The following is a 15,640-nucleotide window of genomic DNA, read 5'->3' on the forward strand; positions in this document are numbered from 1 at the left end:
ACGTGTGGGCACACAGATGTGAGGACGTGTGGGCACACAGATGTTGTGAGGACGTGTGGGCACACAGATGTGAGGACGTGTGGTCACACAGATGTTGTGAGGACGTGCGGGCACACAGATATGAGGACGTGAGGGCCCACAGATGTGAGGACGTGCAGGCACACAGATGTGAGGACGTGCGGGCACACAGATGTGAGGACGTGCGGGCACACAGATGTGAGGACGTGTGGGCACACAGATGTGAGGATGTGCGGGCACACAGATGTGAGGACGTGCGGGCACACAGATGTGAGGACGTGCGGGCACACAGATGTGAGGACGTGCGGGCACACGGATGTGAGGACGTGTGGGCACACAGATGTGAGGACGTGTGGGCACACACATGTGAGGACATGCAGGCACACAGATGTGGGGACATGCAGGCACACAGATGTGAGGACGTGTGGGCACATAGATGTGAGGACATGCAGGCACGCAGATGTGAGGACGTGCGGGCACACAGATGTGAGGACGTGCGGGCACACAGATGTGAGGACGTGAGGGCACACAGATGTGAGGACGTGTGGGCACACAGATGTGAGGACGTGTGGGCACACGGATGTGAGGACGTGCGGGCACACGGATGTGAGGACGTGTGGGCACACGGATGTGAGGACGTGCGGGCACACGGATGTGAGGACGTGTGGGCACACAGATGTGAGGACGTGTGGGCACACACATGTGAGGACATGCAGGCACACAGATGTGGGGACATGCAGGCACACAGATGTGGGGACATGCAGGCACACAGATGTGAGGACATGTGGGCACACGGATGTGAGGACATGCGGGCACACACATGTGAGGACATGCGGGCACACACATGTGAGGACATGCAGGCACACAGATGTGAGGACATGCAGGTACACACATGTGAGGACATGCAGGCACACAGATGTGAGGACGTGTGGGCACACAGATGCTGTGAGGACGTGTGGGCACACAGATGTGAGGACATGCAGGCACACAGATGTGAGGACGTGTGCGCATGCAGACAGGTTCCAGGAGTCTCAGAGGGGCCTCGGCAGGAGCCTGCGTGTGAGAGTGCCTCGAGTCCCCCTCTTGGTCACACAGTGCCTTTGCCTGTGGGGACCCGGCTGAGAATTCACTGTGGAAAAGACAGTCCAGGGGGAGCTCCTGGGGACAGGTGTCTGTACGGCAGAACAGGAGAGAGCAACCCTTTGAAGAGTGCTGTATGCTGGCGCAAGGTCTCCTCTCCAGATGAGCCGGTGCCGTCTGTTTCACACAGAACTTGCAGCTGCTTCAGACATTAATGCCTCGGTTCGTCTTGCGTTACTGTAACAGAATGGGAACTTCATAAAGAACAGAAGTTCACTGTGCATGGCTCTGGAGGCTGGGAAGGTCAAGTTCAAGGTGTGAGTGGTTTCCAGTGAGGGCTCCACTCCTCCTCCAAGATGGCGCCTGGAGCCCTGCATCCTCCAGAGGGTGGGTGCTGTGGCTCCCACGGCCAAAGCATGGGAAGAAGGAGACGGCGGTGGCACCAGCCCCACCTCTGAAGATAGGACCCCGGTGGCCAAGTCACCTGTTACTATCACAGTGGCAATTCAATCCCAACTTGTCTTGGACAGGACGAATGTTCAAACCATAGCAGTTGCTCCCTTCAGTTCTGACTTGTGTTCACCGATTTGGATTCTCACACACTGCATACAAAGTGTCGTCTCAATTACAGTCCACACGTTAGCATCTGTCCGTGTGCAGTCGTGTCCATTCTTCACTGCACTGACTTTCCAGCTGTGCTGCACGCAAGGGAAGACCCATGTCCAGGGCATCGCCCAGTGCAGCTGGGGGCTCCTGGGGCTGGGGAGGGCAGAGCCGGTAGGGAGCCACCCAGCTGCCCCCAGGAGCACTTGGTGATGACCTGTTCTCTGGGCCAGGTTGAAGCCTCCCAGTCAGAAGTGGAAGCAGTCTCTGTACACCTGTTCTACAGTAGTGCTCTGCGATCACCCTCCCTGTAGAGAGGTTTGATGTGGGCGTGGGACCCCTGCAGGTGGCAGGGCAGCCTCTGCAGTGCCCTGGGCTGGGGCCTTTCCTCCACATGGCTGTGCGCCTCTGAGCACACCGCCTCACTCCTCCAGCCTTCACCTCCTCGTCTCTAAAATAAGGAACAATGAGTAAGTAATTTTTAAGGCTCATGACCAGCTCTGGCATTCTGGGTCTGACCCCGGGCCAAACCCCTGATGCCTGAACACGGTCCTGTAACAAAGTGCGGTGCCTTCCGCGTCCTGAGTCAGAGAAGGGTTTCGTTGTTGATGCATCCCAAGTACACATTGCTGCTGCTGCTGCTTCTTCTTCTTCTTCTTCTTCTTCTTCTCCTTCTTCTTCTTCTTCTCCTTCTTCTTCTTCTTATTTTTTTGAAGGGAGAGTTAGACAGTGAGAGAGAGAGAGAGAGAGACAGAGAGAAAGGCCTTCCTTTTCTGTTTGTTCACCCCCCAAATGGCCTCCATGGCTGGCGCTGCGCCGATCAGAAGCCAGGAGCCAGGTGCTGCCTCCTGGTCTCCCATGGGGTGCAGGGCCCAAGCACTTGGGCCATCCTCCACTGCGCTCCCGGGCCACAGCAGAGAGCTGGCCTGAAAGAGGAACAACTGGGACAGAATCCGGTGCCCCGACCGGGACTAGAACCCGGGGTGCTGGCACCGCAGGCAGAGGATTAGCCTAGTGAGCCGCGGCACCAGCCCGCATTGCTTCTTGGAGCGCATTTCCTCGCTTGCAGAATGTGGCTACTCCGCTGTACACGTGCACGCGGGGCTTGCTGGGTGAAGAGGTGGCGTAATGCGCCAAGCTCCATGTCATGCAGCTTCACTTAATCATTCGCTACCGTCACCATCATCATCATTGTCACTGTCATCCTCATATCAGTCAACCGAAGGACTACACTGCTTTGTTCCCCAGTGCAAATACAGCTGGCAGAACAGCACGCTCGGAACACGTCAAGGCAGGAGACAGCCGAGCCCCCAGAAGCGCGAATGCCTTGTTCCTGTCTCTCCAGCCATCATCGGGAATGCAAATCCAGATCCCGATGGGGACGACTGCTTCCTCCCCAGGCCTGGGAGCTCACTCGTCTGTGCAGATGAACTGGATGTGGTCGTTCTTGGAAGTCGCGTGGGAGCAGATCTGACCTGCTCCACGTGGAGCAAAGGGAACCCTCGGAGCTGCCCGGGGCGTTAATCTCGGCTGCTCCACACCGGGATCTTCACCGTTAGACCACTGCCGCGAAGCTCTGTGCTAATCTCGGGCAATGTCTAGGTCTAAGCATGTTAGGTAGAGGCAGCACAAAGAGTCTGGGGCGCAGGCTGGCAGCCGCGGTGCTCTGCTTTCCCAGCGTTAGCCTGAGGAAAGGAAACAGGGCCCGCGGCCGAGACTCTCACTCTGAAACACTTGAGTGTGAAATAACTTCTAAATCACCAGAGACTTTTCCCCAAAGGGAACTCCTTTGTGAAGAGGGTACATGAACATAGGCTGGACTGGAAGGCTGGTTAGCTGCTGCCTTTTGCTAAGCCGAGCTCTTGTTTGTTGATGCATTCCAAATGTGCCAAGTTCGACCCCCTGCGACTTGGAGGACTTGCAGGAATCCACACCAACAGCTTTATCAGAACACGTTGCTGACTCTTCCCCCACACTCTCGCCTGTTTCAAAGCCACGCAAGCTGGCACTGGGCTGGCGTCCCCTCAAAACCACACATCCACCTGCAGCCCTGGCACAGGACCTTCTCTGGAGGAGAGTCTGCAGGTGCCAGCGGGTGAGATGGGCTCAGGTCGGACTTGGGTGGGTTCTGAGCAGGGACCAGCCAGAGATGCACTCCTGGAGGAGGGGAGTCTGTGTGGAGGCAGAGGCTTCCAGAGATGGGCATGGCGTAGATCGGAGCCCAGGAAGGCCAAGATGGCTGGCGGCCACGGAGAGGTGTGGGGAGGAGAGGGGCGAGGCTTCCCCAGAGCCTGCAAGGCCGACCCAGCCCTCCTGGTGCCTTGATTGCACACTGGTGACCCCCAGGGCTCTTAGGGAATGTTTTCTTCCTTGAAGCTCCCCAGTCTGTGGCAGGCCCAGAAATCCTACACAAGCATCGACCCAGAGCAGGGCCTGTGCATGTGCAGGGGTCACCCCTGCGGCCCCTGACTTCACCTCTGAAATCCTGCGTGAGGACTGAGGTCACCGACCCAGAGCAGGGCCTGTGCACCGTTCAGGGGTCACCTCTCTGGCCCCTGACTTCACCTCTGAAATCCTGCGTGAGGACTGAGGTCACCGACCCAGAGCAGGGCCTGTGCACGTGCAGGGGTCACCCCTGCGGCCCCTGACTTCACCTCTGAAATCCTGCGTGAGGACTGAGGTCACCGACCCAGAGCAGGGCCTGTGCACGTGCAGGGGTCACCCCTGCGGCCCCTGACTTCACCTCTGAAATCCTGCGTGAGGACTGAGGTCATCAACCCAGAGCAGGGCCTGTGCACGTGCAGGGGTCACCCCTGCGGCCCCTGACTTCACCTCTGAAATCCTGCGTGAGGACTGAGGTCACCGACCCAGAGCAGGGCCTGTGCACCGTTCAGGGGTCACCTCTCTGGCCCCTGACTTCACCTCTGAAATCCTGCGTGAGGACTGAGGTCACCGACCCAGAGCAGGGCCTGTGCACCGTTCAGGGGTCACCTCTCTGGCCCCTGACTTCACCTCTGAAATCCTGCGTGAGGACTGAGGTCACCGACCCAGAGCAGGGTCTGTGCACGTGCAGGGGTCACCCCTACGGCCCCTGACTTCACCTCCCACAGTGTGCCTTGTGTCGTGTCTCACCCTCCAAGAGCAGTTAGCATGATTCATCCAGCCGTCCACCCACAGTACCTAGTACTGCACTCAGCTTTGCTTCCCAGGCGGTCGTGCTTGGTGTGAAGCACTTCAGATTCTCCTCTTCTTCTGACTCTTGCCGCAATGTTGAGTTCGTGAAAGCGTTGACCGGCTTTGCACAGGTGCTTCTAGTGCCCCTCACCCGCAGCCGTCCCTCCTCTCACGGTCCCTGCTCCAAGGCTACCCTGACTGCCAGCGTGGGCTGCTCTGGGCATGTCCAGCTGCCCCTCAGCTGGAGACTTCATGCCTGTGGGGCCCACTTGGTTTCAGTGCGATGGGGTCATCAGCTAAAGCACAGATCTTCGCTGCTGCTTCACTGCACTGAGAGGCCAGGCTCTGCCACAGGACAGAGTCCAGCCAGAGCCCAGCCAAGGTTAGCGGGCAGAAGGGCCTAGGCATGGGAGAAAGCAGCACATGGTTAAAGATGGATGAGAAGAGACACACGAACTCCAGACTGAAGTGGTGCAGACCTTACCTACAGCAAGGAGAGAGAGAGAGAGAGAGAGAGAGAGAGAGAGAGAGAGAGAGAGAGAAAAGAAGAAGAAGAAGAAGAAGAAGAAGAAGAAGAAGAAGAAGGAGGAGGAGGAGGAGGAGGAGGAGGAGGAGGAGGAGGAGGAGGAGGAGGAGAGGGAGGAGGAGGAGGAGGAGAGGGAGGAGGAGGAGGAGAGGGAGGAGGAGGAGGAGGAGAGGGAGGAGGAGGAGGAGGAGAGGGAGGAGGAGGAGAGGGAGGAGGAGGAGGAGGAGAGGGAGGAGGAGGAGGAGGAGGAAGAGAGGGAGGAGGAGGAGGAGGAGGAGGAAGAGGGAGCGCCAGCTCCTTGCAATGTGTATGTGTTCCATAGCCCATGGTCTTTGCCGCTGTCATGGGCAGTGTGACCCACACTCCTCACCTTCCTGCAATGGGACGTTCTCAACCCTCTCTGTGGGCTCTGGAATGCAGAAAACCAGGATGTGCCCGAGGATCCCGGATGCGGGCGCTGAAGCAGCAGGAAGGAGTGCACGTTGGTCCAGGACCAGGGCAGACGGATGCTCATGGTCAGTGAGCCCAGCACAGGCTCTGAGCACTCCCGCCTCCGGGTTAGGCCGTGTTCCTGGCCCACAGCCTGTTTTCACGCAGCTTAGCCGTTGACAGACTGCACATGGCTGCCTCCCCAGCGGTCACAACCCACGCAGCGCTTCTCAAAGTCGCACTAACTGCCCCAAACAGTGGAGAGCTGGGTAACATACAATACTCTTGATTTCTTCCTTCCTGAATTTCCTAATCTCCCACATGCTCCTGAAGTAAATACCCGCACAGAGGACGTTGTCTCAGGGCAGGTGTTGTGGGGCGGTAGGTGAGCTGTCCCTTGAGCGCCACACTGCACTCAGCCTGACTGAGCCCTGCCCCAGCCTCCGATCCAGTTTCCTGTTGATGTGCACCCTGCGAGGCATCGGTGATGGCTCAAGTGCTGGGGTCCCACCTGGGAGTCCTGGATGGAGTTCTTGCTCCTGGATTCAGCCTGGCCCAGCCAGGCTACGGGGCTTGGGGGAAGTGGACCAGCAAATGGAAGATCTCTCTCTCTCTCTCTCTCTCTCTCTCTCTCTCTCTCCATAAATAAGATAAATAATAAACTTTTAAAAACACATTGTCAGCCGGCGCCACGGCTCACTAGGCTAATCCTCCGCCTTGCGGTGCCAGCACACCGGGTTCTAGTCCCGGTCGGGGCACCAGATTCTGTCCCGGTTGCCCCTCTTCCAGGCCAGCTCTCTGCTGTGGCCCGGGAGTGCAGTGGAGGATGGCCCAGGTGCTTGGGCCCTGCACCCCATGGGAGACCAGGAGAAGTACCTGGCTCCTGCCTTCAGATCAGTGTGGTGTGCCGGCGGCAGTGCGCCGGCCATGGCGGCCATTGGAGGGTGAACCAATGGCAAAGGAAGACTTGTCTCTCTATCTCTCTCTCACTGTCCACTCTGCCTATCAAAAAATTAAAAAAAAAAACACATTGTCTCAGATTCTACTCCGTGGGGAACCCAGATTGACCATTACGAACATTAAAATCAGCCCTAGTCAGATGCCAGTTTTGCCAGTAAGTGGGAATACAGCAGCTCCTGCTCTGGGATGTGACCAGGGTGGTGACCAGGGTGGTGACCAGGGTGGTGACCAGGGTGGTGAGGACGTCTAGCCTGGAGTTCATCACAGTGCTGAGCTGCTCCCCTGTGAGGGTGAGGAAGGGTTTCAAACAGAAGGTGATGGGTTAGCTGGAAACGAAGCCATCAGGGAGAGTTCAGGTGGAAGTTAAAGTGGTTTAACACAGCTGGACTTCGTCAGACGCTTCGGCATCTTGAGGAGAGTGTGGTCCAGCTCAGCCGTAGTCCCCGCTCGGGCTCTGGAGGCTGAAATCCCCCTCCCGGCTAAAGGAGGCCTCTTGTCCTGCAGCTGCGGGAAGAGCAGAAAAACAGGCCCGGGCTTTGGCTGGAAGGATGGCGGAGCTTCCGAGCCATGGCGTTCCCATGGCAAAGGCAGACGTGGACTTCCTGTATGGTACATCTCCTGCGGTGCGGCGGGGCTCGGAAGCTGAGAGGGAGCCGGGGTGGGGATAGCCGGGCAGTGCGGCCGGGATCGGCCATCCAGGTTCCCTGCATCCTTTCAGGAGTCCAGAAGCGGCCCCTCCTCCGGGGGCGAAGCCTCCAGCCCAGACCTCAGTGAGGGAGGTGCCTGCAGTATGAAACCCTCCTCTTAAGGACCTGCCCCGTGCCTCGCTGCCTACGTCGGCTCTCTGGGCAGCTCATGTGAGAGACGAAATCCTGGCTGAGGAAGCACCACGAGAGATTTGCCCCACACGTGGCAGCAGGACGGGAGAGAAGTGTCGGGGAGCCCACGAGGACGGCTGGACAGATGTGGGCGCCACAAGGTGGGGAGGCTGGAGAGAGGAGACGCTTCTTCCGTGAGGTTCTCTTCCCTGACTCAGAAGTGAACGCCCTGGCCGGCCCCCCAGGGCTGATCCCCAGCTGCCCACGGGGCAGAGGGACTACAGCAGAGCAGAGGGGAACCCGCACTTCTGCGGCACTGTTTGGGGAGGAAGTCAGGAGCCACGGGAGGTGGTGGCAATGTTCGAGGGCAGCTTGTGATGCCAGACGCCACCCACTGAGAGAGTGAGGATGCCGTGTGCTCAGGACACCTGGGAGCTCAGTGACTGTCCCTGGCAGGCCTAGAAATGGCAGTGGGATGTTAGGATCTGGGGCTCCAGGGGAAGGCTGGAGCCTAGTGGCTGCGCTTAGCTGTGCTGTGAGAGGCAACGTGGGAATGGCTGTCATGGTGAGCAGGAACGGGGAGCTCCGTGGTGAGTGTGGGGAAGGCTAAGAGATCGAGGCCTAAGGGGGGCCACACAGGGTGGGCGTAGAGATGATGGGGGCGGGCGAGAGAAAGGGAGAGAGAGAGAGAAACCGAGGCAGTTGTAGACCACACATCACTTTCTAAATTCAAGTCATTTCATAGTCAGGAAACCCACGAGTTAGGGGAAGGCTGAGTCTCTGGAGGAAAAACTTGTGCATCTCTGCAGGAATACATCAGTCATTGCCCGACAGCTGCCAGCGCAGGTTGCGGCCGTTTGTCAGGAAGCAGCAGACCTAGAAACAGGAGGCTGCCGTCCACAGAGCGAACATGGGTCCAAGGCACCACGGTGGCCTTCAGCTTGGGACTGGGAACTGATGGGGATGGGGGTTAAATCGGTTTCTGGCCCAACTTCATGTCAGAATGATCGGATTCATCAGTGGTCCTGGTTATATCGGGAGTATTCTTCTAGCGTACCTCGTGACAGATGGACTTAATTCGAGTCATAGTTCTCACGTGGGTTCCTTGACTGTGCAGTAAAAGTCGTCAGGGTAGGAAGGGCCAATATTGCCAAAACTTTCCCAGCTCCTCACGCAAAGATAGCAAATCAGAGTAAATGCCCTACCCTCGGGGAGATCCTGGGGCATGGAGGAGTCTGTGGAAGCTGGCAGAACTTGCAGATCTTTCAGTGTCAGGGTGATGCCCACTACACAATGTGCACCTTGATGGGAAGTCTGCACTTCCGTCTCTTCTTCGGGGACCACGAAAACAGAGCCTGAGGAGGCAGGCTTGGGAGCTGTGCGCGGCCCCAGCGTCACAGGCCCGGTCTCTTGGGAGCTGTGCGCGGCCCCAGCATCACAGGCCCGGTCTCTTGGGAGCTGTGCGCGGCCCCAGCGTCACAGGCCTGGTCTCTTGAAGGTGGAGTCACCCGCTGCAAGTGTTTAGCCTGTCATTGTGGAATCTCTGGTGTGGCATCACCCTTTGGGATGACCTGCTAGCAAGTTGCTAAAAGGTTGATCTCACCACACTCTTTTCACCTGTAGACACCAGGGATTGTTCTCCCCAACTGCAGGGGACACTTACTGTGGAGAGAGGTTTGCCATAATGTCCAGGGCTAACATCTTCCAGAATCCTCATGCCGCACTGGTACAATGCCCTGATTGCTTGAGACCAAGGAACCCACTTTGTGGACAGAACGTATAGTACAATATAACTCTTCACTCGGAGGCTGATGGTCCAAGCTGATGACAGACAAGACTGGTAAAGTCTTAAGACACCAAATATGATCAGACATTGATCAACCGACAAAGGTAATATCCATCTTATATCCACAGCCTTTCAGTCCCTCAAGATTGATATGAAAAAATGAGTTTTTGTTAATAAGCATTACATCGTGTGAGGTGAATATGGGTTTGTGTGTAATCAGGGAGACAGTGTGTTTGTTAGACTTTCCAGGGAAAGATGCCACCTGTCTATGTATCACGTGGCAAAGTGGGGCCCCTGGTCATGGGCGACACTCTCAGGAGCAATAGTGAGAGTCTCAGCATCGGTGCCAGGCTCCTAAAGGTCTACCTTCCCCCATGGGAATTCTACTCTTAGGACCTGTCTCCATTTGCTTTCTGTTGCTCTAGCAAAATAGCTGATACTGGGTACTTAACAAATAAAGGGGTTTATTTAGTTCATACTTTGGGGGATTAACAGTAAGAGTTCAGACCTCTGTATCAGGTCATCCTTGGTGGGGGCCTTCTTGTGTTATAGCATGGTGGGTGGGAGAAAGCATGTGTGAAAGGCAGAGTACAGAGAGTCAGAGTCATGGTGCGGGGGAGAAAGTGAGGGAGAGAGAGAATAAATATGAATCTTCCATCCACTGGTTCACTCCCCAATGTCCCTGATGGCCAGGACTGGGCCAGGCTGAAGCCATGAGCCAGGAGCTTCTTCCAAGTTTCCCACATGGGTGCAGGGGCCTAAGGACACGGGCATTCCTCTGCTGTTTCCCAGGTGTATTAGCAGGGAGCTGTATTGGAAGTGGAACAGCCAGGACTTGAACTGGTGTCCATATGGGATGCCAGTCCTGTAGGCAGCAGCTTTACCCACTACGCCACAGTGCCAGCCTGAGAACTCACCCCCTTTGGGAGACCCTGACCACTTGTGTATTACTCACCCGCTCCAGTGAGAACTCCCCCACTCTGTGAGAACTCACCCACTCTGTGAGAACTCACCCACTCCAGTGAGAACTCCCCCACTCTGTGAGAACTCCCCCACTCCAGTGAGAACTCCCCCACTCCAGTGAGAACTCCCCTACTCTGTGAGAACTCACCCCCTTTGGGAGACCCTGAGCACTTTGTACGAACTCAACCACCCCTGTAAGAACTCAGCCATTCCTGTGAGAACTCAACCACCCCTGTAAGAACTCAGCCATTCCTGTGAGAACTCAACCACCCCTGTGAGAACTCAGCCATTCCTGTGAGAACTCAACCACCCCTGTGAGAACTCAGCCACCCCTGTGAGAACTCAGCCATTCCTGTGAGAATTCACCTACACCAGTGAGAACACACACACATGTGACAACTCACTCACACCTGAGAACTCACCTACTCCTGTGGGAACACACCCACTCCTGAGAGAACTCACTCACACCTGTGAGAACTCACCCACTCCTGTGAGAACACACACCCACACGTGTGAGAACTCACTCACACCTGAGAACTCACCTACTCCTGTGGGAACACACCCACTCCTGAGAGAACTCACCCATGCCTGTGAGAACTCACCTACACCTGTGAGAACACACACATGTGTGAGAACTCACACCTGAGAACTCACCTACTCCTGTGGGAACACACCCACTCCTGAGAAGACTCACTCACACCTGTGAGAACACACCTACACCTGTGAGAACACACACACGTGTGAGAACTCACACCTGAGAACTCACCTACTCCTGTGGGAACTCACCCATTCCTGAGAGGACTCACTCACACCTGTGAGAACACACACACACACGTGTGAGAATTCACTCACACCTGAGAACTCACCTACTCCTATAAGACCTTAGCCACTCCTGTGAGAACTCACCCACGCCTGAGAGGACTCACCTATTCCTCTGAGGTCTTACCCACTCCTGTGAGGATGCACCCACCCCTGTGAGAACTCACCCACGCATGAGAGAACTCACTTACTCCCGGGAACATCACCCACTCCTGGGAGAAGTAACGCATTCCAGGAGATCCCATCAACTCCTCTGAAAACTAACATCTGTGAGAACTCATTCAGCTCTGTGTGAAATCAGCCACTCCTGGGAGACCTCACACATGTCTGTGAGAAGTACCCCTCCCACCGTGAGAACTCACACACTCCTGAGAGAACAATGCACTCTGGGAGATGAACATTAAACCCTTCCAATCATGCCGTTCCCATGCGCACATCACCTTCTCCTAGGACGCAGCTCTTGAGGACCCACCACCTGTTAATCCATTGCCTCGGACACCAAGTGCCCTGCATGTGACTATTCGAGGGGACTAAATGTGCTCAAAGCATTGTAGGACTTCTTCCTGATAGAGACCCTCCGCAGACTTCAGCCACTCCATGAGGAGGGACTTCCGCCCAATGGGAAGACCTGATCCACCTCGGAGCTCCTGAATTCCCCTGCAGCTGCACCCATCAGCTCCCCAGCACCCAGCTCTGCCAGAGGCCGTGGGGAACTCCAGCCAGGGGACAGCGTGCCTGTCTTCCTGGTGCTCATTAAACCAGGGGTGACCCTCGAGAGTCTTGTTCTGATAGGCAACTGCTCTGCTGTCTCACTCTCTTCTGCTTTGGGGGTCTGCTCTCAGCTGTCACTCCAGTTTCCACACATGCACAAGCAATGCCTGGGTAAGCAATGCCTGGGTAAGCAACGCCTGGGTAAGCAATGCCTGGGTAAGCAATGCCTGGGTAAGCAATGCCTGGGTAAGCAATGCCTGGGTAAGCAACGCCTGGGTAAGCAATGCCTGGGTAAGCAATGCCTGGTGCTTGGACAGGTTTCGGGCTCTTGCTGAGTTTTGTGAACGTCCTCTTCACCTGATCTGATGTAGTGGGAGACCTGAAGGTCGCTGTCACTGCGCGAAGCTGGAGGCCGTGTGAGGCTGACCCTGGCCGTGGGTGTTCACCAGAGATGGGGTGATGCAAAGCTCTGAGCATACACCCGTTGCTCAGGTCATTCTGACCGCCTCATTTCACAGTGAGATGGGCGCAGTCCTGGCTGACAACGCCACTCTAGAGGACGGCTGTGTAATACACTTTTGCCACGGTGCAACCAAATGCAAGCATCCAAGTTCAACGAGGAACAGGACGGTAGGATTCCTTTTTCACCATTTAGAGTCCCTAATGTACTTCAGAGTGGTTCAAATAGACACATATCTGCATTTCGACATCAACAACAGGAATTTAATTATATATTCTTTGGTATACTAAATGTGCACTGGTCGGGAGGTCATTGAATGTCTCTCTGTGTTGAAGATATTCTAGCAAATGATCGCCTGAGGAACGCAATGCAAGGCGGCTTCACATTGCCCAGGTCTGTGGTGTCGTCTTGTGAGCTGGACATAGCACAACCTGTGCCCTAGGCCTCTCAGCTTGCTCTCTGCAGCCTCTGAGCCAGGCCCAGCCCTCACTACTGTGTGTGGGACAGGGGACAGCGCTCCTCATCCTTCCTACAGTCCAGGGCTGACCTCTTCTCCTTGGGCCTGTCTCCTGTCTCCCGACACCCGTGAGCCTGCACACCCAAGACGGGTGAACCAGCCTCCTCTCCGTCATACTGGGAATGAGCCCAAGAAGCAGCAGCATCTACAGTAGCAAGGGGGCAGAGAAGGGAGGCCTCTGCTGCTGGGTGGAAGAAGCAAGCCGAGCAGGGACTGCTGCGACCTCCGCCGTGTGGGCTCTCGGCTCTGCAGAGACAGGTGCACCCAGCAATCACTTTCGTCGAATGCATTTACACCACTGCATTGCTGCTTCCTCCTCCTCTGCTTCCCCTCTCGCTTCACTCTGTAGATTGCTACCTGCAGCTTCACAGAGAAAGTGCTGGCTGCAGCGTCACCGTGTGCTTTTACTACACTGATCCATTATCGGGGCAGTGTGGTTGCAGCAAAGTTACAGGTGTTGTGATAAAATTTAGCTTGTCTGTGCATTTTCTTCAGATTTTGGAATCTGATGCAAACGTAATATATACCAGGTATGTTTGGGTGCTCCAGTCTCCTTTTGTTGGCTAACAAGTCTTTCCTTGTTCTGCTAAAATGACAAATTCATTTACCTTGGATGGTAAAGGTGTTAGGATTAGAGGACCAGGCCTTTATCGATCTAGGAAGTAAAAGTCCATTGGCTCCCTACCCTCGTTGTCAGAGCCGTGATCATCAAATCAAATGCCATTGCTATGCAATCTGCCTTAGGCTTTAACGTACTGTTAATATCTGAACTCCAAGGGCTGACCTGCGGCACAGCAGGTTAAGCCTTCATCACGTGTTAGAGTGAGGGAATTGAGTTCTGCCTCCACTTCTTTCCATCTTCCTGTTGATGTGTCCCTGGGGGACAGCAGATGAAGGTTCAAGTGCTTGAGTCCCTGCCACTCCAGAGGGGAAACACGGATGTTCCTGGCTCCTGGCTTGGGAATGGTCCAGCCGTGGCTCTTGCGCATATTTTGGGAGGCAACAAATAGCTGATAACTTCCATCTCTCTCCCCTCCTTTCAAATAAACAACAAGTAAATAAATCTCTCACCGAGGCTTAACTAACTGTAGGAATTTTGAATGTACCTGTGTGTGTATGTACTCTGATATGCTTATTATTTCTCCAGCAATAGCTCTCTTTCTCCTGCAGGACTGCGTGATCCTTTGAGGGTAAATACACTGCTTCAATTCGTGACAGCCATGTGACAGCCATGTGACAGCCACTGCAGCAGCCGTCCTGACCTCAGACCATCACAACCCCAGGGAACAGAGGGGGAAGTGGAAGCCTAGCAGCCCCACAGTTTTGAGGTGTCGGCGGCTCCCAGGTGTCCAGATCACCCTACTCATGGTCTCCATGGGTGCCGCTCTGTTCCCTGCACGCAGGGCCTTGCAGTGTATTCTGGCTCAAAACCATCTTTTTGGAATTTTCCTCTCATTTTTGGGCAAACTGATGAATTCTGTTAAAACATTAGGTCTTTCAAAGGTTATCTTAGCTGGCGCCGCAGCTCACTAGGCTAATCCTCTGCCTTGCGGCTCCGGCACACAGGGTTCTAGTCCTGGTTGGGGCGCTGGATTCTGTCCCGGTTGCCCCTCTTCCAGGCCAGCTCTCTGCTGTGGCCAGGGAGTGCAGTGGAGGATGGCCCAGGTGCTTGGGCCCTGCACCCCATGGGAGACCAGGAAAAGCACCTGGCTCCTGGCTCCTGCCATCAGATCAGCGCGGTGCGCCGGCCACAGCGCGCCAGCCGCGGCCGCCATTGGAGGGTGAACCAACAGCAAAGGAAGACATTTCTCTCTGTCTCTCTCTCTCTCACTGTCCACTCTGCCTGTCAAAAAAAAAAAAGGTTATCTTTAGGTCAATTCAACTGTTCCAATGAATGAATGAATGTATGTTGGAAAATATTTATTTGGAATGTGTACACACACACACACACACCCCATGGGGGAAGAAGAGCCATGAGGCACGTTCAGAGTTTGGAAGAAGGACTTGCTCAACATGCCGGACGTGGGTCCCTCTCACTGTGTGGGGTACAGAGCCACACAGATGCTGAAGGCAGCCCCACCCATTGGCCTTAGCCCTGAATCCCTCCAGCAAGAGCAAGGCCCAGGGCCACAGTGGTCAGGCTGCCTGGGGGGAGCGGGGAAGACACACCTGCATGCATTAGCGTCTGGCATTCATCTGTTCTTTTTGTCCACAGGGGCCAGCAGCTGGATCCAGCGCCCTGTGCCTCCAGTCTGCTCAGCTGAGCCAAGTTCTTCTGGTACGGATGAGAGTGACCTGCTCTGAGTTCAACCTCTTGGTGCCCTTCTTTCTAGTGACTCCTCTGATGGACAAGTGCTCCAGGATCCTGGCACTTGGTCGTGGGCGCCCGGGCTCTCTCTCGGAGGCACCAGCCTGCTTGCTCACCTCTGAAGGTTAAAGACCACCTTCTCGCCTGCTCTGTTCCTTCCCAGGAGCCCAGTGCCTGTGCAAGTGTCCACGAAGGTTGCGTCTCCAGTGTAGGAGGAGAGGCCATTCAAAGAGGCAGCAAACGTGCCACATAGCCACGGATTATTTGTCTTCAGACACTGCTCCCGTGGGTGCCTTCACGGTGCGAGGCTGCGTCGGCGCAGTCTGTCTCATGTGCTAATGACGCTGCTTCACGCCGACTGGAGGGCTGTGACTAAGAGAGCTAGAGTCCCCACGGTGCTGTGGCTCCAACAGAGACTCACTCAGCGAGCACTGGGAACACATAAAGCGTGTTGTCACAGGAGTCTCT

Source organism: Oryctolagus cuniculus, chromosome 16, assembly GCF_964237555.1.
Source record: "Oryctolagus cuniculus chromosome 16, mOryCun1.1, whole genome shotgun sequence".
Classification (NCBI taxonomy): Eukaryota; Metazoa; Chordata; class Mammalia; order Lagomorpha; family Leporidae; genus Oryctolagus; species Oryctolagus cuniculus.